This window comes from Staurois parvus, unplaced genomic scaffold (assembly GCF_062004578.1).
Source record: "Staurois parvus isolate SC_StPar_1 unplaced genomic scaffold, SC_StPar_1.0 ptg000832l, whole genome shotgun sequence".
Lineage (NCBI taxonomy): Eukaryota > Metazoa > Chordata > Amphibia > Anura > Ranidae > Staurois > Staurois parvus.
In genome coordinates this window covers 685240-708552 of record NW_028318628.1, presented here as the reverse complement: position 1 = coordinate 708552, position 23313 = coordinate 685240, and the positions used below count along the sequence as shown (strand labels likewise).

General features: G+C 45.0%; 1 protein-coding gene across 2 annotated transcripts in view; it reads right to left on the bottom strand.

The window, feature by feature from the left end:
• Positions 1-23313, bottom strand: part of LOC149443754 (mucosa-associated lymphoid tissue lymphoma translocation protein 1-like) — a 131623-nt gene that overhangs the window by 87547 nt on the left and 20763 nt on the right. The window contains exon 1 of one of the 2 annotated variants that reach the window (XM_089655275.1): positions 19765-19972. The exons of the other annotated variant lie outside the window; for it this stretch is intronic. The gene's annotated coding sequence lies outside the window, so the exon portion shown is untranslated. Of the gene's footprint in view, positions 1-19764; positions 19973-23313 lie in introns of those variants that run through there. 2 annotated transcript variants of the gene reach the window in all.

The window sequence follows — 23313 nt, the reverse complement described above, 5'->3', positions numbered from 1 at the left end:
AGATTACGGGCCTCACATAGCTGCTGCCAGGCCCCTAATCTGCCATGGGCCCCTATATACCGCCTCCTCATGCTGCTGCCAAGTCCAGAGTCTGTCATGGGTCCCTGTATGGCCTCCCATTGCTGCTGTCTCCATCGCCACACTCTGCTGCCATGTGCCACTTTCAGGTCTCTTCACACTGCTGGTGTGTTAAATTTTTTGACATAGGGTGCAGGCAGATTACGGGCCTCACATAGCTGCTGCCAGGCCCCTAATCTGCCATGGGCCCCTATATACCGCCTCCTCATGCTGCTGCCAAGTCCAGAGTCTCTCATGGGTCCCTGTACGGCCTCCCATTGCTGCTGTCTCCATCGCCACACTCTGCTGCCATGTGCCACTTTCAGGTCTCTTCACACTGCTGGTGTGTTAAATTTTTTGACATAGGGTGCAGGCAGATTACGGGCCTCACATAGCTGCTGCCAGACATGTAATCTGCCATGGGCCCCCGTACCGACTCCTCATGCTGTGACGTTGCAACAAGGTGGAATTCAACCCTACATATGTTAGACCGCCTTTACGAACAGCTAAAGGCCATCACAGATTTCCTGATGTTAAAAGCGGATAAAGGTACTCCCTGTGTAACTTAGATGTCAGCCATTGGCAGCTCATGTGTGACACCTGCGCTTGCTCAGGCCCTTTGAGGAGGCCACGCTATTCGTGAGTCGGCAGGACTATGGGATGAATGAGGTCAAATCGGCCATGGGCCCCCGTACCGCCTGTTCACGCTGATGCTGGTCCCACAGTGTGACCTGGGTCCCTGTACGGCCTTCCATTGCTTCCACTCTGCCATGTGCCACTTTGAAATCTCCTCACACTCCTGCGGTTGTCCATTTTGTCATAGGTTGCTGGCAGATTACAGGCCTTCCATAGGTGCCACCAAGCCCCATATCGGCCATGGGCCCCCGTACCGCCTGGTCACGCTGCTGCTGGGCCCATAGTGTGACCTGGGTCCCTGTACCGCCTCCCATTGCTCCCACTCTGCCATGTGCCACTTTCAGGTCTCCTCACGCTCCTGCTGGTTTCCATTTTGTCATAGGTTGCTGTATGGCCTCCCATTGCTGCTGCCTCCACCGCCACACTGTGGCTCCAAACACTGGTTTTGGCCCCGTGACTGGCCAAAGGAGTGAAGTGTGCAGTGATTCTAAGATCGACGGCACTCATCTGCATGTCATACTGACAGACAGTATTATTTCTCTTCCCCAGCAGACTCCAAGGGCATTTAAATTAAAGGTACAGTGTTCTGCACTAATATTAAGTCTCTCTGAAGCCTAGAAACACCCTTTTTTAAGTTAAATTCACAGCGAATTTATTCGACTCGAATCGAATATTGTCCACGAATTCGCCGAATCAGTCGAATCGAATTTTTCATTTCTTCGCTCATCTCTAGTGATAACGCATCAGCCCTGACATTCTTGGAACCAGGCAAATATGAAACCACATAGTTGAAGCGTGACAAGAACAGAGCCCATCTGGCCTGGCGGGGTGTCAATCTCTTGGCCTCCGAAAGATAAGTCAGGTTCTTGTGATCGGTAAGAATGAGGACCGGAACCGCGGAACCCTCGAGCAGGTGCCTCCATTCCTTGAGAGCCAGAATGATGACCAACAACTCCCGATCTCCAATCTGGTAGTTGCACTCAGCCGAGGAAAGCTTCCTGGAGTAGAACCCGCAGGGAAGTAGGGGTCCATCGGGCGACCGACGCTGAGACAGGAGAGCCCCTACTCCCGTCTCGGAAGCATCAACTTCGAGGACGAAGGGCAACCCAGGATTGGGATGCGAAAGAATCGGAGCCGAAGCAAAGGCAGCTTTCAGAGCCTCTAAAGCTCTGATGGCCTCGGATGGCCACTCGTGAGGGTTACTCCCCTTCTTGGTTAGGTCAGAGAGAGGCTTTGCCAATGTGGAGAAGTTCCTGATGAACTTCCGATAGTAGTTGGCAAAACCCAGAAAGCGCTGAATGGGCCGAAGACCATTGGGACGAGGCCACTGCAGAACTGCCGCAACCTTCTGAGGGTCCATGGAAAATCCCTCCGCGGAAATTATGTAGCCCAAAAAGGCAACCTGGGATCGATGGAACTCGCACTTCTCGAGTTTACAAAAGAGTCCGTTCTCACGCAATCGTTGCAGCACCTGCTTAACATCCTGGACATGGGACTCCATGGAGGTAGAGTAAACCAAGATGTCATCCAGGTAAACCACTACGCATTGCTGCAACAAATCACGAAGGACATCGTTTATGAATTCCTGAAAGACCGCGGGCGCGTTACACAATCCGAAGGGCATCACCAGGTATTTGTAGTGCCCAGTTCTAGTGTTAAACGCGGTCTTCCACTCATCCCCCTGTCTGATCCGTACGAGGTTGTACGCCGCCCTAAGGTCGAGTTTGGTAAAGACCGTTGCTCCCTTAAGGCGGTCGAATAACTCAGAAATCAAAGGAATTGGATATGCATTTTTAATGGTAATCCGATTGAGACCCCTATAATCGATGCAGGGCCTCAATTCCCCACCTTTCTTCTTTACGAAAAAAAACCCCGCTCCTGCTGGGGAAGTAGACTTACGAATGTGCCCCCGGGAAAGCGCATCCACCACGTACTCCTCCATGGCCTTATTCTCCGCAACCGAGAGAGGGTACACCCTGCCACGTGGAGGAGTGGCCCCGGGTTGCAGGGATATGGCGCAGTCGTAAGGACGATGCGGTGGTAAGGTACCAGCGCGTACCTTATCGAACACGTCCCGGTATTCCCCATAGTCGGTGGGCAACGCAGAGTCTGAGGAGGCACACAATACCTTAACCGGCCCCCGGATGCACCCGGCCCCACACTGTGGAGACCATGAGAGAATCTCGGCTGTTTGCCAATTGAAGGTTGGATTGTGCCTCTGGAGCCAGGGATACCCCAAAACCACCGAATAGTGTGGGGAAGAAATCACCTGAAAACAGGCCAACTCCCTGTGAACAGCCCCAATGGCTACCTCTATTGGCAGGGTCTCGTGGGTAACCTGCGGCGGCTGCAGGGGCCTGCCATCTATTGCTTCGAGAACCAATGGGGCAGCACGAGCCTGCAGGGGAATGGAGTGCTGCGCAGCAAACGAGCAGTCCAAGAACAACCCACCGGCCCCAGAGTCTACCAACGCCTGGGCCGTCACCGAGCCCCCTGTCCAAGAAAGGACCACGGTGATCAGTGGCTTATCCTTGCGGGACGCCGGGGACGAGGAAACTCCACCCAAGATCTGTCCCCGACATGATCTCAGGTGCGAGCGTTTCCCGGACGGACCGGACAAGACTGCCGAAAGTGCCCACCGAGGCCACAGTACAGGCAGCGACCCTCCCGACGCCGAGCGGCCCGCTCCCCCTCGGAAAGGCGAGCAAACCCCAGCTGCATGGGTTCCCCACCAGACAAGCCATCCCCAGGAGGTGTGGGAGGAGAGGGAGGAACGGGTGGGACAGAAAACGCAGGTGCCAGTCGATTGGAAGGCCTCCGCAGGCGTTCCTTGAGTGAAGGCCTCTCCCTGAGCCTGGTGTCAATCAGGATCAGGAAAGAGATGAGCTCCTCCAACACCACAGGCAGTTCCTTAGCTGCAATCTCGTCCTTCAATGAGTCAGAAAGACCATGGGAAAACGCAGCCACCAGAGCCTCATTGTTCCAACCGACCTCTGCCGCCAGGGTACGAAACTCTATAGCGTACTCGGCCACGGTCCGTGAACCCTGATGCATGGTCATGAGCAGCTTGGCCGCCGAGGCGGAACGAGCCGGTACGTCGAATACCCTACGGAAGGCATCGACAAAACCAGAAAAATCTTGAATCACCGGGTCGTTCCTCTCCCATAAGGGATTTGCCCAGGCCAAGGCCTTGTCTGAGAGTAGTGAGATGAGGAACCCCACCTTTGACCTCTCAGACGGAAAGGCGTGGGGTATTAATTCAAAATAAATACCCACCTGGTTGAGGAACCCACGACACTGACTCGGCTCACCCCCAAAGCGCTGTGGAAGAGGGGCTGAACCGGTCATACCTCTGGACACCGCGGGTGCCGCATCAGCCGCGGCGGTAGGCACAGCAAGCGGAACGGCATCGGAAGCGACCACCGGAGCGACAACCGGCCTAATAACACCAGGAGTAAGGTGCGCGGTGCGTGCAAGCAGAGTTTGCAACGCCTGAGCGAACTGATCCAACAGGTGATCCTGTTGATCGAGTCTGGCGACTAGCATTGGGAGCGAAGGCGTGCCTGCACCGTCAGGGTTCATGGCACTTGTGTAATGTCAGGGCAGGAGCTGAGGAACGGACAGGCAGGCCTAACAATGTAACGCACTGGCTGACGACAACCACCACCCACAGACCAAAGTCCCTCAGGGCGCGGAGTCTAAGTCCCAGGCTGCCCTTCACCAGGGCCCCTGATGGTGGGGATGGACTTGACGCAGCCAGGAACCAGGTCGCGGCCCCCGAGACACCTCAGCTGCGGTAATGGCCGCCGCCAATGGCGTGTAGCTGGTGGAAGAGACAAAAGAGTAGTCAGACAAGCCGGGGTCAACAACAACAGGACAGAACAGTACAGGACAGCAGACGAGAATCACAGGTCACGAGCCGGGTTCAGCAACAGAGGGTCAGATCAAAGGAGAATACAAAGAATAGTCAAGACAAGCCGAATCAGATACCAGGAGAGTCACGAGAGTCAGAACAGAGTAACAGCAACACAAAGACACAAGACACAAGTGCAAAGAGCATGTGCGGGCCACAGGCTTATATGTCATCAGCCACACCCCTCTGGAGGATGGACCACAGAAACCTGAAGGCATAAAAGGGCTCCCATCATGCACAGCAGAATCCAAGATGGACACCAGCACATGAAGTAACATAACCACAGGAAAAAGGTAGGACCTTGACAATGTCACACCACTACCAGCCGTAACCTCCGCAACCTTAACCCTGCCCCCCTCCACTCTGCAGCTGATCAACTCCACGACCGTATCCTCCCCCTGTCCTGCCCCGACTTGGCTATGACTGCCTACAACAACGCGCTGTCAGCAGCCCTTGACTCACTAGCGCCTTTAACCACACGCAACATCAGACTCCGACCGCTCCAGCCCTGGCAGACTGATCACACCAAAACCCTCAAACGACGCAGTCGTGCCCTGGAGCGACTATGGCGCAAAACAAAATCCCAACAAGCTTTCACCTGCTACAAATCTGCCTTCCGCACCTACACCTCCTCCCTCCACGCAGCCAAACAAGCCTATTTCCTGACCCTCATCAAGGCCCTCTCCTCCAATCCTCGCCGACTCTTCTCCACCTTCAACTCTCTACTCTCTCCACCCCCACCTCCACCCAGCACCTCACTCACCGCCCTTGAGATTGCCAATCACTTCAAAAACAAGATTGACACAATTCGCAAGGACACTGCCGCAACTCACACGCCCTCTCAACCCGTCCCCTCTCACACAGCTACCCCATCATCCCCGCTCCCCCTCGACATTACCCGCAGGGACTTCGTCACTGCTCAAACTCCCTCCAACCCCGTTCCCCCTCACTCAGCTACCCCCTCATCACCCCTCTCCCACGGCCCCACCACTGCTCTGACCTCCACTCCCACCCCACCCTACATTCCTCATACTGAAGCTCCCCCAACACTCCACACCTTTGACCTTACTACCATCGAGGAAGTCTCCAAGATCCTCTCTGATGCCCGCCTCACCACCTGCCCCCTTGACCCTATCCCCTCACAATTCCTACGACCTCCCTCCCCCTCCATCCTATGCTCCCTCACCCACATCTTTAATCTCTCCCTCTCCTCCGGCACTTTCCCCTCCCCACTGAAGCATGCACACATCAACCCCATACTTAAAAAGCCCTCCCTGGACCCCAATGACCCGAACAACCTCAGACCCATCTCCCTGCTCCCACTTACATCTAAACTCCTCGAGCGCCTCGTCTACACCCGCCTATGGTCTCACCTCAACGACAACAACCTCCTCGATCCCCTACAGTCTGGCTTCCGCCCCCTACACTCCACCGAAACCGCCTTACTCAAACTCTCCAACTACCTTCTAACCGCCAAAGCTAATGGCCACTATTCAATGCTCCTACTCCTTGACCTCTCTGCGGCCTTCGACACAGTTGACCACCCCCTCCTCCTCAAAATACTACACTCCCTCGGCCTCAGAGATTCTGCTCTCTCCTGGCTCTCATCCTACCTGTCACAACGCTCTTTCAGCGTTACCTATAATGCTACCACCTCCCCCTCACTCCCCCTCTCTGTTGGGGTCCCTCAAGGCTCTGTCCTTGGGCCCCTTCTCTTCTCCATCTACACCTCCTCTCTTGGCCAACTCATACACTCTCACGGCTTCAACTACCACCTCTATGCCGACGACACACAAATCTATCTCTCAACCCCCCACCTCACCCCCTCGGTCTCTGCCCAAATCACACACCTACGGAGCGACATATCAGATTGGATGTCGCTCCACTTCCTTAAACTGAATCTCTCCAAAACCGAGCTCCTTGTCTTCCCCCCAGCCCGAACCCCACCCCCCATTGACTTCTACATCACATCCAACAACGCCAATATCAAACCCGCTCTGCAGGCCAGAGTACTTGGTGTCATTCTGGACTCCAACCTATCCTTCCAGCCCCAAGTCCAATCTTTAACAAACTCGTGCAGACTCCACCTCCGCAACATCGCCAAAATCCGCACGTTCCTAACCCCAGAAACCACTAAACAGCTCATCCACTCCCTCATCATATCACGACTCGACTACTGCAACTCCCTCCTCACTGGCCTGCCTCGCCGCTGGCTATCCCCGCTTCAGTCGATCCTGAATACGGCTGCCAGACTCATTCACCTTTCCAACCGCTCCATTTCCGCCACCCCCCTCTGCCAATCCCTCCACTGGCTTCCGATTGCACAACGGATCAAATTTAAAATCCTAACACTGACGTACAAAGCTGTCCACCATACTGCCCCGAACTACATCACTGACCTAATATCCAAGTACCGCCCAGCACGCACACTCCGCTCCTCACAAGACCTCCTTCTCTCTAGTTCCCTGGTCTCCTCCTCCCATGCCCGCCTCCAGGACTTCTCCAGGGTGTCACCCATCCTCTGGAACTCCCTGCCCCAACCCATCAGATTATCACCTACTCTCCTCTCCTTTAGGCGCACCCTGAAAACCCATCTCTTCAGGGAAGCCTACCTCACCCCCTGCTAACTTGCTGACCTCCTCCACTCTTCCTACCACTCCATCCCCCACAGCTATCTCCTCCTGTACCACTATCCCCTCCCTTCTAGATTGTAAGCTCGAAAGAGCAGGGCCCTCGATCCACTCATGTTTTGCATTGTATTGGTATTGTTCTGTCACATGTTCTGTCCCCCTTTGTAATGTACAGCGCTGAGTGAACTATTGGCGCTTTATAAATACTGTATAATAATAATAATAATAATTGGATGCAGACGCTGTTTGGCCTACCATTTTGCAACAAGATCTTTTGACAAAAGTCAACTGAATAATTAACTTTTGTCAAATGAGTGGTGCTGGAAAGGCCATATACTGTTCCAATTTCAGCTCAGCCAGCAGGGATCCAATGAATTTTGAACAATGTATTCCCAGCTTTACTCCCTGAACCTGCTACCTGGTCTGGCCCCTGTTCCTGACCTGTCTTTCCCTGATACGTCCTACTTCTGCCTGCTCTGTCTGATTCTCTTCTCATCTGTATATGGTTAGTTAGGTAGTTAGTTGGTTTTTCCTCTTTTCACGTGTTCACTGGTTTGTGTATTTATGTTTTATGTCACTTGTGTTTATAATAAACTCTATTTCTTTCCTTAGGTTTATGTCTGGTTTTCATTGTGTAGTTTCCATAAATCTGGTCCTTATCTTGGTAAAATGTATGAGATAGGGGACCTGAGCTTTAATTCCTTACCCACTGTTCTTTTAACATCCCGAAGCCCTGTAACTTGCTCCTTAGATAATATGTCCACTTCATTACAATTAACAGCTAAAATCACCTATCCTCATAATCCCAAATCTGCTCCTAACCCACCCAACTTCTATAATCATTAGAGATGAGCGAAGAAATGAAAAATTCGATTCGGCTGATTCGGCGAATTCCAGTGTGAAATTCGATTCGATGCGAATTTCTCCGCTACGAAGATGACTTATTTAAAGGGTTTCTAGGCTTCAGAGAGCCTTTAAATTAGTGCAGAACACTGTACCTTTAATTTAAATGCCCTTGGAGATGAGGAAGGAGAAGGAAAAGGAGAAGGATGAGAAGAAGGAGAAGGAGAAGGATGAGAAGAAGGAGAAGGAGAAGGGTGAGAAGAAGGAGAAGGATGAGAAGAAGGAGAAGGATGAGAAGAAGGAGAAGGAGAAGGATGAGAAGAAGGAGAAGGAGAAGGATGAGAAGAAGGAGAAGGAGAAGGATGAGAAGAAGGAGAAGGATGAGAAGAAGGAGAAGGATGAGAAGGAGAAGGATGAGAAGGAGAAGGATGAGAAGAAGAAGGCTGAGAATAAGGAGAAGGATGAGAAGAAGGAGAAGGAGAAGGATGAGAAGAAGGAGAAGGATGAGAAGAAGGAGAAGGAGAAGGATGAGAAGAAAGAGAAGGATGAGAAGGAGAAGGATGAGAAGAAGAAGGATGAGAAGAAGAAGGATGAGAAGAAGGAAAAGGATGAGAAGAAGAAGGATGAGAAGAAGGAGAAGGATGAGAAGAAGGAGAATGATGAGAAGAAGGAGAAGGATGATAAGAAGGACAAGGAAGAGAAGAAGGAGAAGGAGAAGGATGAGAAGAAGGAGAAGGATGAGAAGAAGGAGAAGGATGAGAAGAAGGAGAAGGATGAGAAGAAGGAGAAGGATGAGAAGAAGGAGAAGGATGAGAAGAAGGAGAAGGAGAAGGATGAGAAGAAGGAGAAGGATGAGAAGAAGAAGGATGAGAAGAAGGATGAGAAGAAGGAGGAGAAGGATGAGAAGAAGAAGGATGAGAAGAAGGAGAAGGATGAGAAGAAGGAGAAGGAAGAGAAGAAGGAGAAGGAGAAGGATGAGAAGGAGAAGGATGAGAAGAAGGAGAAGGATGAGAAGAAGGAGAAGGAGAAGGATGAGAAGAAGGAGAAGGATGAGAAGAAGAAGGATGAGAAGAAGGATGAGAAGGATGAGAAGAAGGAGAAGGATGAGAAGAAGGAGAATGATGAGAAGAAGGAGAAGAAGGAGAAGGATGAGAAGAAGGAGAAGGATGAGAAGAAGGAGAAGGATGAGAAGAAGGAGAAGGATGAGAAGAAGGAGAAGGAGAAGGATGAGAAGAAAAAGGATGAGGAGAAGGAGAAGGATGAGAAGAAGGAGAAGGAGAAGGATGAGAAGAAGGAGAAGGATGAGAAGAAGGAGAAGGATGAGAAGAAGGAGAAGGAGAAGGATGAGAAGAAGGAGAAGGAGAAGGATGAGAAGAAGGAGAAGGAGAAGGATGAGAAGAAGGAGAAGGATGAGAAGAAGGAGAAGGATGAGAAGGAGAAGGATGAGAAGGAGAAGGATGAGAAGAAGAAGGCTGAGAATAAGGAGAAGGATGAGAAGAAGGAGAAGGATGAGAAGAAGGAGAAGGATGAGAAGAAGGAGAAGGAGAAGGATGAGAAGAAAGAGAAGGATGAGAAGGAGAAGGAGAAGGATGAGAAGAAGGAGAAGGAGAAGGATGAGAAGAAGGAGAAGGATGAGAAGAAGGATAAGGATGAGAAGGAGAAGGAGAAGGATGAGAAGGAGAAGGATGAGAAGAAGGAGAAGGAGAAGGATGAGAAGAAGGAGAAGGAGAAGGATGAGAAGAAGGAGAAGGATGAGAAGAAGGATGAGCAGAAGGAGAAGGATGAGAAGAAGGAGAAGGATGAGAAGAAGGAGAAGGATGAGAAGAAGGATGAGAAGAAGGATGAGAAGAAGGAGAAGGATGAGAAGAAGGACAGTTCTGTGACAGTTTCTGTCTATTTCTGACAGTTCTGGGACATTCACTCCATACAGCGGTTTCAACCGCTGTATGGAGGGAATGTCATAGAACTGTCAGAAATAGACTATTAATGACAGTTCTGGGACTGTCCTTCCATGCAGCGGTTGAAACATTGTATGTATTTGTTTCCATAAATGGATCCATTTATGGAAACAAATACATACAATGTTTCAACCGCTGCATGGAAGGACAGTCCCAGAACTGTCATTAATAGTCTATTTCTGACAGTTCCATGACATTCCCTCCATACAGCGGTTAAAACAGCTGTATGCAGTGAATGTCCCAGAACTGTCATAAATAGTCTATTTCTGATAGATCTGGGACATTCACTCCATACAGCTGTTTTAACCGCTGTATGGAGGGAATGTCATGGAACTGTCAGAAATAGACTATTAATGACAGTTCTGGGACTGTCCTTCCATGCAGCGGTTGAAACATTGTATGTATTTGTTTCCATAAATGGATCCATTTATGGAAACAAATACATACAATGTTTCAACCGCTGCATGGAAGGACAGTCCCAGAACTGTCATTAATAGTCTATTTCTGACAGTTCCATGACATTCCCTCCATACAGCGGTTAAAACAGCTGTATGCAGTGAATGTCCCAGAACTGTCATAAATAGTCTATTTCTGATAGATCTGGGACATTCACTCCATACAGCTGTTTTAACCGCTGTATGGAGGGAATGTCATGGAACTGTCAGAAATAGACTATTAATGACAGTTGTGGGACTGTCCTTCCATACAGCGGTTGAAACATTGTATGTATTTGTTTCCATAAATGGATCCATTTATGGAAACAAATACATACAATGTTTCAACCGCTGCATTGAAGGACAGTCCCAGAACTGTCATTAATAGTCTATTTCTGACAGTTCCATGACATTCCCTCCATACAGCGGTTAAAACAGCTGTATGCAGTGAATGTCCCAGAACTGTCATAAATAGTCTATTTCTGATAGATCTGGGACATTCACTGCATACAGCTGTTTTAACCGCTGTATGGAGGGAATGTCATGGAACTGTCAGAAATAGACTATTAATGACAGTTCTGGGACTGTCCTTCCATGCAGCGGTTGAAACATTGTATGTATTTGTTTCCATAAATGGATCCATTTATGGAAACAAATACATACAATGTTTCAACCGCTGCATTGAAGGACAGTCCCAGAACTGTCATTAATAGTCTATTTCTGACAGTTCCATGACATTCCCTCCATACAGCGGTTAAAACAGCTGTATGCAGTGAATGTCCCAGAACTGTCATAAATAGTCTATTTCTGATAGATCTGGGACATTCACTCCATACAGCTGTTTTAACCGCTGTATGGAGGGAATGTCATGGAACTGTCAGAAATAGACTATTAATGACAGTTCTGGGACTGTCCTTCCATGCAGCGGTTGAAACATTGTATGTATTTGTTTCCATAAATGGATCCATTTATGGAAACAAATACATACAATGTTTCAACCGCTGCATTGAAGGACAGTCCCAGAACTGTCATTAATAGTCTATTTCTGACAGTTCCATGACATTCCCTCCATACAGCGGTTAAAACAGCTGTATGCAGTGAATGTCCCAGAACTGTCATAAATAGTCTATTTCTGATAGATCTGGGACATTCACTCCATACAGCTGTTTTAACCGCTGTATGGAGGGAATGTCATGGAACTGTCAGAAATAGACTATTAATGACAGTTCTGGGACTGTCCTTCCATGCAGCGGTTGAAACATTGTATGTATTTGTTTCCATAAATGGATCCATTTATGGAAACAAATACATACAATGTTTCAACCGCTGCATTGAAGGACAGTCCCAGAACTGTCATTAATAGTCTATTTCTGACAGTTCCATGACATTCCCTCCATACAGCGGTTAAAACAGCTGTATGCAGTGAATGTCCCAGAACTGTCATAAATAGTCTATTTCTGATAGATCTGGGACATTCACTCCATACAGCTGTTTTAACCGCTGTATGGAGGGAATGTCATGGAACTGTCAGAAATAGACTATTAATGACAGTTGTGGGACTGTCCTTCCATACAGCGGTTGAAACATTGTATGTATTTGTTTCCATAAATGGATCCATTTATGGAAACAAATACATACAATGTTTCAACCGCTGCATTGAAGGACAGTCCCAGAACTGTCATTAATAGTCTATTTCTGACAGTTCCATGACATTCCCTCCATACAGCGGTTAAAACAGCTGTATGCAGTGAATGTCCCAGAACTGTCATAAATAGTCTATTTCTGATAGATCTGGGACATTCACTGCATACAGCTGTTTTAACCGCTGTATGGAGGGAATGTCATGGAACTGTCAGAAATAGACTATTAATGACAGTTCTGGGACTGTCCTTCCATGCAGCGGTTGAAACATTGTATGTATTTGTTTCCATAAATGGATCCATTTATGGAAACAAATACATACAATGTTTCAACCGCTGCATTGAAGGACAGTCCCAGAACTGTCATTAATAGTCTATTTCTGACAGTTCCATGACATTCCCTCCATACAGCGGTTAAAACAGCTGTATGCAGTGAATGTCCCAGAACTGTCATAAATAGTCTATTTCTGATAGATCTGGGACATTCACTCCATACAGCTGTTTTAACCGCTGTATGGAGGGAATGTCATGGAACTGTCAGAAATAGACTATTAATGACAGTTCTGGGACTGTCCTTCCATGCAGCGGTTGAAACATTGTATGTATTTGTTTCCATAAATGGATCCATTTATGGAAACAAATACATACAATGTTTCAACCGCTGCATTGAAGGACAGTCCCAGAACTGTCATTAATAGTCTATTTCTGACAGTTCCATGACATTCCCTCCATACAGCGGTTAAAACAGCTGTATGCAGTGAATGTCCCAGAACTGTCATAAATAGTCTATTTCTGATAGATCTGGGACATTCACTCCATACAGCTGTTTTAACCGCTGTATGGAGGGAATGTCATGGAACTGTCAGAAATAGACTATTAATGACAGTTGTGGGACTGTCCTTCCATACAGCGGTTGAAACATTGTATGTATTTGTTTCCATAAATGGATCCATTTATGGAAACAAATACATACAATGTTTCAACCGCTGCATTGAAGGACAGTCCCAGAACTGTCATTAATAGTCTATTTCTGACAGTTCCATGACATTCCCTCCATACAGCGGTTAAAACAGCTGTATGCAGTGAATGTCCCAGAACTGTCATAAATAGTCTATTTCTGATAGATCTGGGACATTCACTGCATACAGCTGTTTTAACCGCTGTATGGAGGGAATGTCATGGAACTGTCAGAAATAGACTATTAATGACAGTTCTGGGACTGTCCTTCCATGCAGCGGTTGAAACATTGTATGTATTTGTTTCCATAAATGGATCCATTTATGGAAACAAATACATACAATGTTTCAACCGCTGCATTGAAGGACAGTCCCAGAACTGTCATTAATAGTCTATTTCTGACAGTTCCATGACATTCCCTCCATACAGCGGTTAAAACAGCTGTATGCAGTGAATGTCCCAGAACTGTCATAAATAGTCTATTTCTGATAGATCTGGGACATTCACTCCATACAGCTGTTTTAACCGCTGTATGGAGGGAATGTCATGGAACTGTCAGAAATAGACTATTAATGACAGTTCTGGGACTGTCCTTCAATGCAGCGGTTGAAACATTGTATGTATTTGTTTCCATAAATGGATCCATTTATGGAAACAAATACATACAATGTTTCAACCGCTGCATGGAAGGACAGTCCCAGAACTGTCATTAATAGTCTATTTCTGACAGTTCCATGACATTCCCTCCATACAGCGGTTAAAACAGCTGTATGCAGTGAATGTCCCAGAACTGTCATAAATAGTCTATTTCTGATAGATCTGGGACATTCACTCCATACAGCTGTTTTAACCGCTGTATGGAGGGAATGTCATGGAACTGTCAGAAATAGACTATTAATGACAGTTCTGGGACTGTCCTTCCATGCAGCGGTTGAAACATTGTATGTATTTGTTTCCATAAATGGATCCATTTATGGAAACAAATACATACAATGTTTCAACCGCTGCATTGAAGGACAGTCCCAGAACTGTCATTAATAGTCTATTTCTGACAGTTCCATGACATTCCCTCCATACAGCGGTTAAAACAGCTGTATGCAGTGAATGTCCCAGAACTGTCATAAATAGTCTATTTCTGATAGATCTGGGACATTCACTGCATACAGCTGTTTTAACCGCTGTATGGAGGGAATGTCATGGAACTGTCAGAAATAGACTATTAATGACAGTTCTGGGACTGTCCTTCCATGCAGCGGTTGAAACATTGTATGTATTTGTTTCCATAAATGGATCCATTTATGGAAACAAATACATACAATGTTTCAACCGCTGCATTGAAGGACAGTCCCAGAACTGTCATTAATAGTCTATTTCTGACAGTTCCATGACATTCCCTCCATACAGCGGTTAAAACAGCTGTATGCAGTGAATGTCCCAGAACTGTCATAAATAGTCTATTTCTGATAGATCTGGGACATTCACTGCATACAGCTGTTTTAACCGCTGTATGGAGGGAATGTCATGGAACTGTCAGAAATAGACTATTAATGACAGTTCTGGGACTGTCCTTCCATGCAGCGGTTGAAACATTGTATGTATTTGTTTCCATAAATGGATCCATTTATGGAAACAAATACATACAATGTTTCAACCGCTGCATTGAAGGACAGTCCCAGAACTGTCATTAATAGTCTATTTCTGACAGTTCCATGACATTCCCTCCATACAGCGGTTAAAACAGCTGTATGCAGTGAATGTCCCAGAACTGTCATAAATAGTCTATTTCTGATAGATCTGGGACATTCACTCCATACAGCTGTTTTAACCGCTGTATGGAGGGAATGTCATGGAACTGTCAGAAATAGACTATTAATGACAGTTGTGGGACTGTCCTTCCATACAGCGGTTGAAACATTGTATGTATTTGTTTCCATAAATGGATCCATTTATGGAAACAAATACATACAATGTTTCAACCGCTGCATGGAAGGACAGTCCCAGAACTGTCATTAATAGTCTATTTCTGACAGTTCCATGACATTCCCTCCATACAGCGGTTAAAACAGCTGTATGCAGTGAATGTCCCAGAACTGTCATAAATAGTCTATTTCTGATAGATCTGGGACATTCACTCCATACAGCTGTTTTAACCGCTGTATGGAGGGAATGTCATGGAACTGTCAGAAATAGACTATTAATGACAGTTCTGGGACTGTCCTTCCATGCAGCGGTTGAAACATTGTATGTATTTGTTTCCATAAATGGATCCATTTATGGAAACAAATACATACAATGTTTCAACCGCTGCATTGAAGGACAGTCCCAGAACTGTCATTAATAGTCTATTTCTGACAGTTCCATGACATTCCCTCCATACAGCGGTTAAAACAGCTGTATGCAGTGAATGTCCCAGAACTGTCATAAATAGTCTATTTCTGACAGTTCTGGGACATTCACTCCATACAGCGGTTTCCGGCAAAAAGTGTATGTGCAGAGTTCCTCTATTCTGCAGATACACTTAGAGGAGCTCTGCAGATACACTTAGAGGAGCTCTGCACATACACTTTTTTCCGGTTTGGAATTATTCTTATTTTCATCCTACTTCTTCTTCTTCTTCTTCATCCTCATCCTCATCCTCTTCTTCTTCTGAGGATGAGGATGAAGAAGAAGAAGAAGAAGAAGTAGGATGAAAATAAGATTAATTCCAAGCCGGCAAAAAGTGTATGTGCAGAGCTCCTCTAAGTGTATCTGCAGAGCTCCTCTAAGTGTATCTGCAGAATAGAGGAACTCTGCACATACACTTTTTGCCGGCTTGGAATTATTCTTCTTTTCATCCTACTTCTTCTTCTTCTTCTTCTTCATCCTCATCCTCAGAAGAAGAGGATGAGGATGAGGATGAGGATGAGGAAGAAGAAGAAGAATGAAAAGAAGAATAATTCCAAGCCGGCAAAAAGTGTATGTGCAGAGTTCCTCTATTTCTGACAGTTCTCTCACAGCTTCTTCACATGTACAGCGGTTGAAATATCTGTATCCTAAATGGAAACTAATAGATACAAATTGTATCTATTAGTTTCCATTTAGGATACAGATGTTTCAACCGCTGTACATGTGAAGAAGCTGTGAGAGAACTGTCAGAAATAGAGGAACTCTGCACATACACTTTTTGCCGGCTTGGAATTATTCTTCTTTTCATCCTACTTCTTCTTCTTCTTCTTCTTCTTCTTCTTCTTCTTCATCCTCATCCTCATCCTCTTCTTCTGAGGATGAAGAAGAAGAAGAAGTAGGATGAAAAGAAGAATAATTCCAAGCCGGCAAAAAGTGTATGTGCAGAGTTCCTCTATTTCTGACAGTTCTCTCACAACTTCTTCACATGTACAGTGGTTGAAACATCTGTATCCTAAATGTAAACTAATAGATACAATGTTTCAACCGCTAAACATGTGTTCCTTCTGTCAGAGAACTGTCAGAAATAGCGGAGCTCACTGCAGGGACACTTTTGCCGGCTGATCGGGAAATGTTCGATTCGCGCACCCGAAGTAGGCAAAATTTCGGTTTCGACACGAATCGAATATTTCCTGAAATTCGACTCGAATTCCGGTTCGCCTAGTTCGATTCGCTCATCTCTAATAATCATCTCAAAATGATAATGATGGAGAGAGTGTTGGGACATGGCCAGGTAAGCTATATGGGCCATGTGTAGTTGTAATCTCCTTATCCTTCATCCTAGGTCACTGAATGCCATTTCTTTCCACTCCAAGGGGGGTCTACAAAAAGCTATCCTACTGTGAAGCAATTGAAGTTACATAGAACGTTCATAATATGGAATGCTTTTGTAGATATAGCCACATGCAGATCTCTACCATGTAGCTTTAAACTGTATTAAAGCCAAAAGAAAATTTGTATTATATTACAGCTTACTAATTCTTAGATGTGATGGTTGCACAAGTTTTATTTTTTAGGCTTTCTTTCTTTTATTTTACCTGGTGATCCAGCCAGTAAGTCTGTGTTGTTTTTTTAAGAGAACAAGCTGTCCTGCAGAAGTAGTAGTTAAAGGACTGAGACAAACCCTTACAATGATCCTCTTTTATTTATGTAAAATAATTGGTAAGCTGCAATATGTTACATTTTTGATTTTGGGTTTAACTTTGCTTTGAGGATGAGACCTACAATAAAAAGTGAGCAAAGCAGGCTATTTTGGTTGGCTGCAGAAACAAGTATGTTCAGTGTTGAGTGAAGGAGATTAACAATAAGAGCACAGTGATTAAATGCTTACAGTGGTTTGATGTTTTCACAGTTCCCTTGTTTACCTTATGGTGTAACAACCAGTTAACCTGAATCACCATCTCCATTATGTTTCAGACTAGTGCACTTCCTTTTTATAGCTGTTTGTTCTCCAGAGCTCTTTAGAACATTTAGCACACTTAAACTCCAAACATATGAATTAACGTAACCACTTCAGTCCCAGAAGATTTCCCTCAATTCCTGACCAGGCCATTTTTTGCTATTCATATAACTAAAAACGACCAATCAGCGCAAACAAAATAGAATAAATAAAATCTATATTGTAAGCTGCACACTTCAAGGCACAATTCACAACCTCTTATTCAGTACTATAAAACATATAAAGTGCAGTGATATATATATATAAATCTAAATAAAAATAAGTCCAATATAAAATCCAAATGTTGCTAATCAACAGGAGAGAAACAGCGATCCAGTGATTGAAAATAGTGGCATATCAAACATCCAGGTGTAAAGGCGCTCAATCCCACCACCAGGGGTAACTATGCCACTCATCTCACTAATATGACCCCCGAACTAACAGGTAAGTCATAATGCGCATTTCCTCTAGTCATGAGTAGATGAATGGTCTCCTGTTTCCTCAAATGCTTGCAGTGTGTTCCGCAGGAATTTGAAATTTAAAAAAAGGTCTCTGCTATAAAAGTTTAATATTGGCAAAGATAAAATCACACTTACAAATGATGGCACTTAAAAGGTGCATATAAAGAGCTCACAAACACAGTGAGATGAAGCCGGTCCGTAGAAAGCCACGGGTGACAGAGTACGCATTACGTCCTGGACAGGACATCGCTACTGCGCTATTTCAACTGCTAATTGCATGGTAATGCAACGCTGTAACCAAACAAAATGTCCTTTTTTCACACAAACAGAGCTTTCTTTTGGTAGTATTTGATCACCACTGAGTTTTTTATTTTTTGTGATATAAACAAAAAAGACCGAAAAATTAAAAAAAAAATGATATTTTCTCTTTTCTGTTATAAAAAATATCCAATAAACTCAGATTTAGTCATACATTTTAGGCCAACATGTATTCTGTTACAGGTCTTTGGTAAAAAAAGAAAATCCTAATACGGGTATGTGTGAAAATTTTAGCATCTAGAATCTATGGTACTGTATATATATTGGAATTTATACAGCTTTTACTTTCTGACTGCCTATCACATTTCTTGAGGTGCTAAAATGCCAGGGCAGTACAAACACCCCCAAAAGACCTCTTTTTGGAAAGTAGACACCCCAAGGAATTTGTTAAGAGGGATGCTGAGTCCATGGAAGATTTTATTTTTTTGCCACAAATTTTTGGAATATGACAGAAATTTATTTATTTATTTTTTACACAAAGTTGTCACTTAAATGATATATTGCCCACACATGCCATGGGTTTTTGTGGAAAAATACCCCAAAACACATTCTGCTGCTTCTCCCGAGTACCACATGGGAGATACTTTTTGGAAGTCTAACCACATACAGGCACCCAAAATCCAATGACCACCTTCAGGCTTTCAAAGAGCATATTTCTTCAAGTCACATCCTCACTACCTATCACAGTTTCGGAGGCCCTAAAAAGCCAGGATAGTACAAACACCCCGCAAATTACCCCATTTTGGAATGTAGACATGCCAAGGAATTTGAAAACAGGCATGGTGAGCATTTTCCAGATATCATTTTTTGTCACAAGGTTTTGAAAAAGAAAAAAAACATTTTTGTTTTCTTTCTTCATTTTCCAAAAACTTGTGGAAACAAATGAGATCAACAAAATACTCACCATGAGCCTTAGCAAATACCTTGGAGTGTCTACTTTCCAAAAAGGGATCATTTGGGGGGAGTGCTTCTACTATCCTGGCATTTCAGGGCCAACATTAGAAGCTTATGCCACACACCACCCACTCGTCTAACCACTTGAAGACCTAGCCTTTTCTGACACTTTTTGCTTACATGGAAAAAAGTTTTTTTGCTAGAAAATTACTTTCAACCCCCAAACATTATATATTTTTTTTTAAAGTAGAGGCCCTAGACATTAAAATGGTGGGTGTTGAAATTTTGTTATGTCACACAGTATTTGCACAACGATTTTTCAAACACAATTTTTTTTTGAATAAAATACAAATGTTTTAATTTTGATGCACAGAAACAGAATAGATTACCCAACTGTTTGATGAAATATAAAGAATGATGTTACACCAAGTATACAGATAGCAAACATGACATGCTTTAACATTTTGCACACCTATACAAGGGCGACAAATTATGAACATTTTTATTATCCATAGGCAACGCTTTAAAAGCCTTTAAAGGTTATCACTTTAGATTTACCCAGGAGGGCTAGTGTTAGAATTACTGCCCTTGATCTGATGTTCGTGGTGATACCGCACATACGTGGTGCAAACTGTCACGTACCTGATTGGAGACTGAAATGACGAGGTCAGCCTCACTTGTGTCACTAGAAGTGGAACAGAGGGTGTCTAGGGACCAGGGGGACAAGAGCACCAGCAGATGTTGTTTGCAGCTCTTGCAGTTGGAGACTTTGAAAGACTGGCGAACCTCCGATTCAGGAACAGTAGTGATATGCAGAGCTAGTATGGTAGGTCGCCAGGTGTGCACCAGAGTAAGACAGGAAGCTGGGATGGGAGACATGAGCAATGTCTTAGGAATAGCCGGGGTCATCAACGGGCAGACAGCGAGGTACCAAATCATAAGCAAGCCAAAGTCAGGAGCAGAGCCGAAGTCAGGAACAAGTATCAAGCAGGAGAGCAATCAGAGTCAGGTCAGAAACAAGCCTGGTCAGCAACAAGGAAATCACACAGGAACGAGCAGGAAATGGGGAACAGCTGAAGACCAGTCAGCACTCAGCACAGGCAGAGGCACCTTTTAAATAGTCCATCTGGCGCCAATGTTTGCCGTGCATGTGCACGGATGCGTTCGAGCATTTCTGTGCACATGCGCACATCTATTCACCAGCGGTCTCATGGGAATTCCCTTACACAATCTCTGTTTACATACCGACACAGGACCGATGCTTGCGTTCTCACCTTTGCGCGCAAGCATGGGAGATGATGCCTATAGCTGCAGGCAACATCCTGGTACAGCCACTTAAAGTCCAGGGACGTACCAATATGTTGTTGGTCCTTGTTGGGCATATATGTAACAACAGAGAACATTGGCGTATGTTGAGTTGGGTCTATGGAACAATATGACCACAATGCATTCTTTTTTGTAATGCCCATGTTGATGGTTAGGCCCAAAAAAGTTTTAAATTTGAAAACTGTGATAGGTTGCCATGCAAATTGTCTGGCAAGAGCTAAATTGTTGTGAGTATTGTTGTGAGTATAAATTGCTTTTCCCACAATCAATTGTTACAAATCTTCTGTGAATAACAGCGGAGAGGCTAAATGCTACGTATTTAGCTAATTGTGGCTAAATGCTAGTGCTGGCATCAAACAGGGCTGATCCTGCTAACCCTGCATTTTTGGGGACACTATACTAAGGGGGCACTAGTATAGTTCTGTTCATGATCAATGTATTGATCCATACAAACACTATGCTAGTAATGGTGGTGATCAGCGACCTATAGCGTAAGTACGATAATGTGTGGGCAATCTAATGCTAGCTGACCCCTACGCTATCTGATGTCACTAGTGGCATTAATACAGTGATCAGTGCAAAATTCTATATAATGACACTGTACTAATGGCACTGTCTGGGCGATCAAAGGGTTAATAAGGCGATCAAAGGGTTAAATGTGTTAATCTAACATGTGTGTGCAAAATGTAGTGCTTTTACTTACAGTGTGGTGTTCTCTCTTCTCTCTCTGGACCAACAAGGGGAGCAGTAGGGGGCGCGCGCTCAAACTCGGAGATAGAAATCGGCATAAGGCTATGTCACTTTGCCCAGAGCCGTCGCTTGCCTGCACATTGTGGGTGGGTAGTTGGCAAGTAATTAAAAAAGAAAAAAACCTTAACCACTTCCCGATCGGCCGTTGCATATAAATGGCTGGACGGTGGCAGTACAGGGTCGGGTGGCCGTTTATGAACGGCCTCCCCGCACCCTGCTTGTGCGCGCTCCCTGGGAGCGCGCAGCACCGCGATCCAGTGCCCGCTGTGTCCTCCGGACACAGTGAAACACCAATCGTCGGACGGGACCTCTGTACGAGGTCCCGATCATGTGATCACTGATTGGCCAATCAGTGATCACATGCAAAGTAGTAAGCAAGATGTCACTTCTGACATCATTGCTTACTACGTGTGAAATCTGTGAATGATCACAGAGGTCACATGGTACGAGGCTATTCACAACAGCCTTGTACCATGTGACAAGCTGTGACCAATCACAGCTCACTCAGTACTTCTCAATGAGTGCAGGAATGCACACAGAGAGAAAGAGAAATGATTGCTTTTACACCCTATATGGGTGTAAAAGCAATCATTGTAAAAAAAACAAAAAACAAATCTTCATCACCCCCCACAAGTAGTACAGTGTCACCATGGTGACACTGTACTGCTAGGGTGACAGTATGTAAAAAAAATAAATAAATAAAAAAAATAATATAAACAAATAAAATAAAACTGTAAAAAAAATGTTTAAAAATTATAATTTTTGGTTATAAACTAATTTGTTTTGTTTTTTTTTTACTAAAAAGATAACAGAATACATTTTGGCAAATATTTATGATGAAATATTATTTATTTGCAAAATTTTATAAAAAAAACACTTTTGTTCAAAATTTTTGGACATTTCATTTACATAGCAAAAAAAATAAAAATCCCAGCAGTGAATAAATACCATCAAAATAAAGCTTTATCTGTCTCAAAAAAATGGTAAAAAATTAATTTGGGTACAGTGTTGCATGACTGCGCAATTGTCATTCAAAGTGTGATAGCGCTGAAAACGGAAAATTGCCCTGGTCAGGAAGGGGTAAAAGTGTCCGGTCTGGAAGTGGTTAAGAATGTGTAAGAAAAATGTTTTTCTCAATACTTTGTTATTTATTTTTTACATTATTTGTTATTATTAAAAAAAATACTTTCATCAGAGTGGTACAGTGTTAACTTAGTAACATTGTACAACTCTGGCGGGGTTATCAGGGATTTTGTTTTTATACTTTGCTTTGCAGGAGCAATAATCTTTATTGCTCCTGCAAAGCAAACTGTACAACGCAATGAACAGTGTAGGATGCAGTGATGTAAATCATGCTGCCACTGGACTCTAGAGCAGTGGAGACGTGTTCTCTGGAGTGACAAATCATGTTTCTCTGTCTGGCAATCCGATGGACATGTCTGGGTTTGGTGGTTGCCAGGAGAACGGTACTTGCCTGACTGCATTGTGCCAAGTGTAAAGTTTGGTGGAGGGTTATTCTTCAAGAGTTGGGCTTGTTAGTTCCAGAAAAGGGAGCTTTTAAGACGTCAGCATACCAAGACATTTTGGACAATTTCATGCTCCCAACTTTGTGGGAACAGTTTGGGGATGGCCCCTTCCTGTTCCAACATGACTGCACACCAGTGCACAAAGCAAGGTCCATAAAGACATGGATGAGGGAGTATGGGGTGGAGGAACTTGACTGGCCTGCACAGAGTCCTGACCTCAACCCAACAGAACACCTTTGGGATGAATTAGAGCAGAGACTGTGAGCCAGGCCTTCTCGTCCGACATCAGTGCCTGACCTAACAAATGCACTTCTGGAAGAATGGCCAAACATTCCCATAGATACACTCCTAAACCTTGTGGACAGCCTTCCCAGAAGAGTTGAAGCTGTTATAGCTGCCAAGGGTGGGCCAACTCAATATTGAACCCTATGGATTAAGACTGGGATGCCATTAAAGTTCATGTGCGTGTAAAGGCAGGCATCCCAATTCTTTTGGCAATAGTGTAGGTGCTACTGCTGTGTATGTATATGAGGGTGGTGGTGAAAAGAAACAAAGTGGGAGCAGCGTGCTGGCCTGTATATACTTCTGA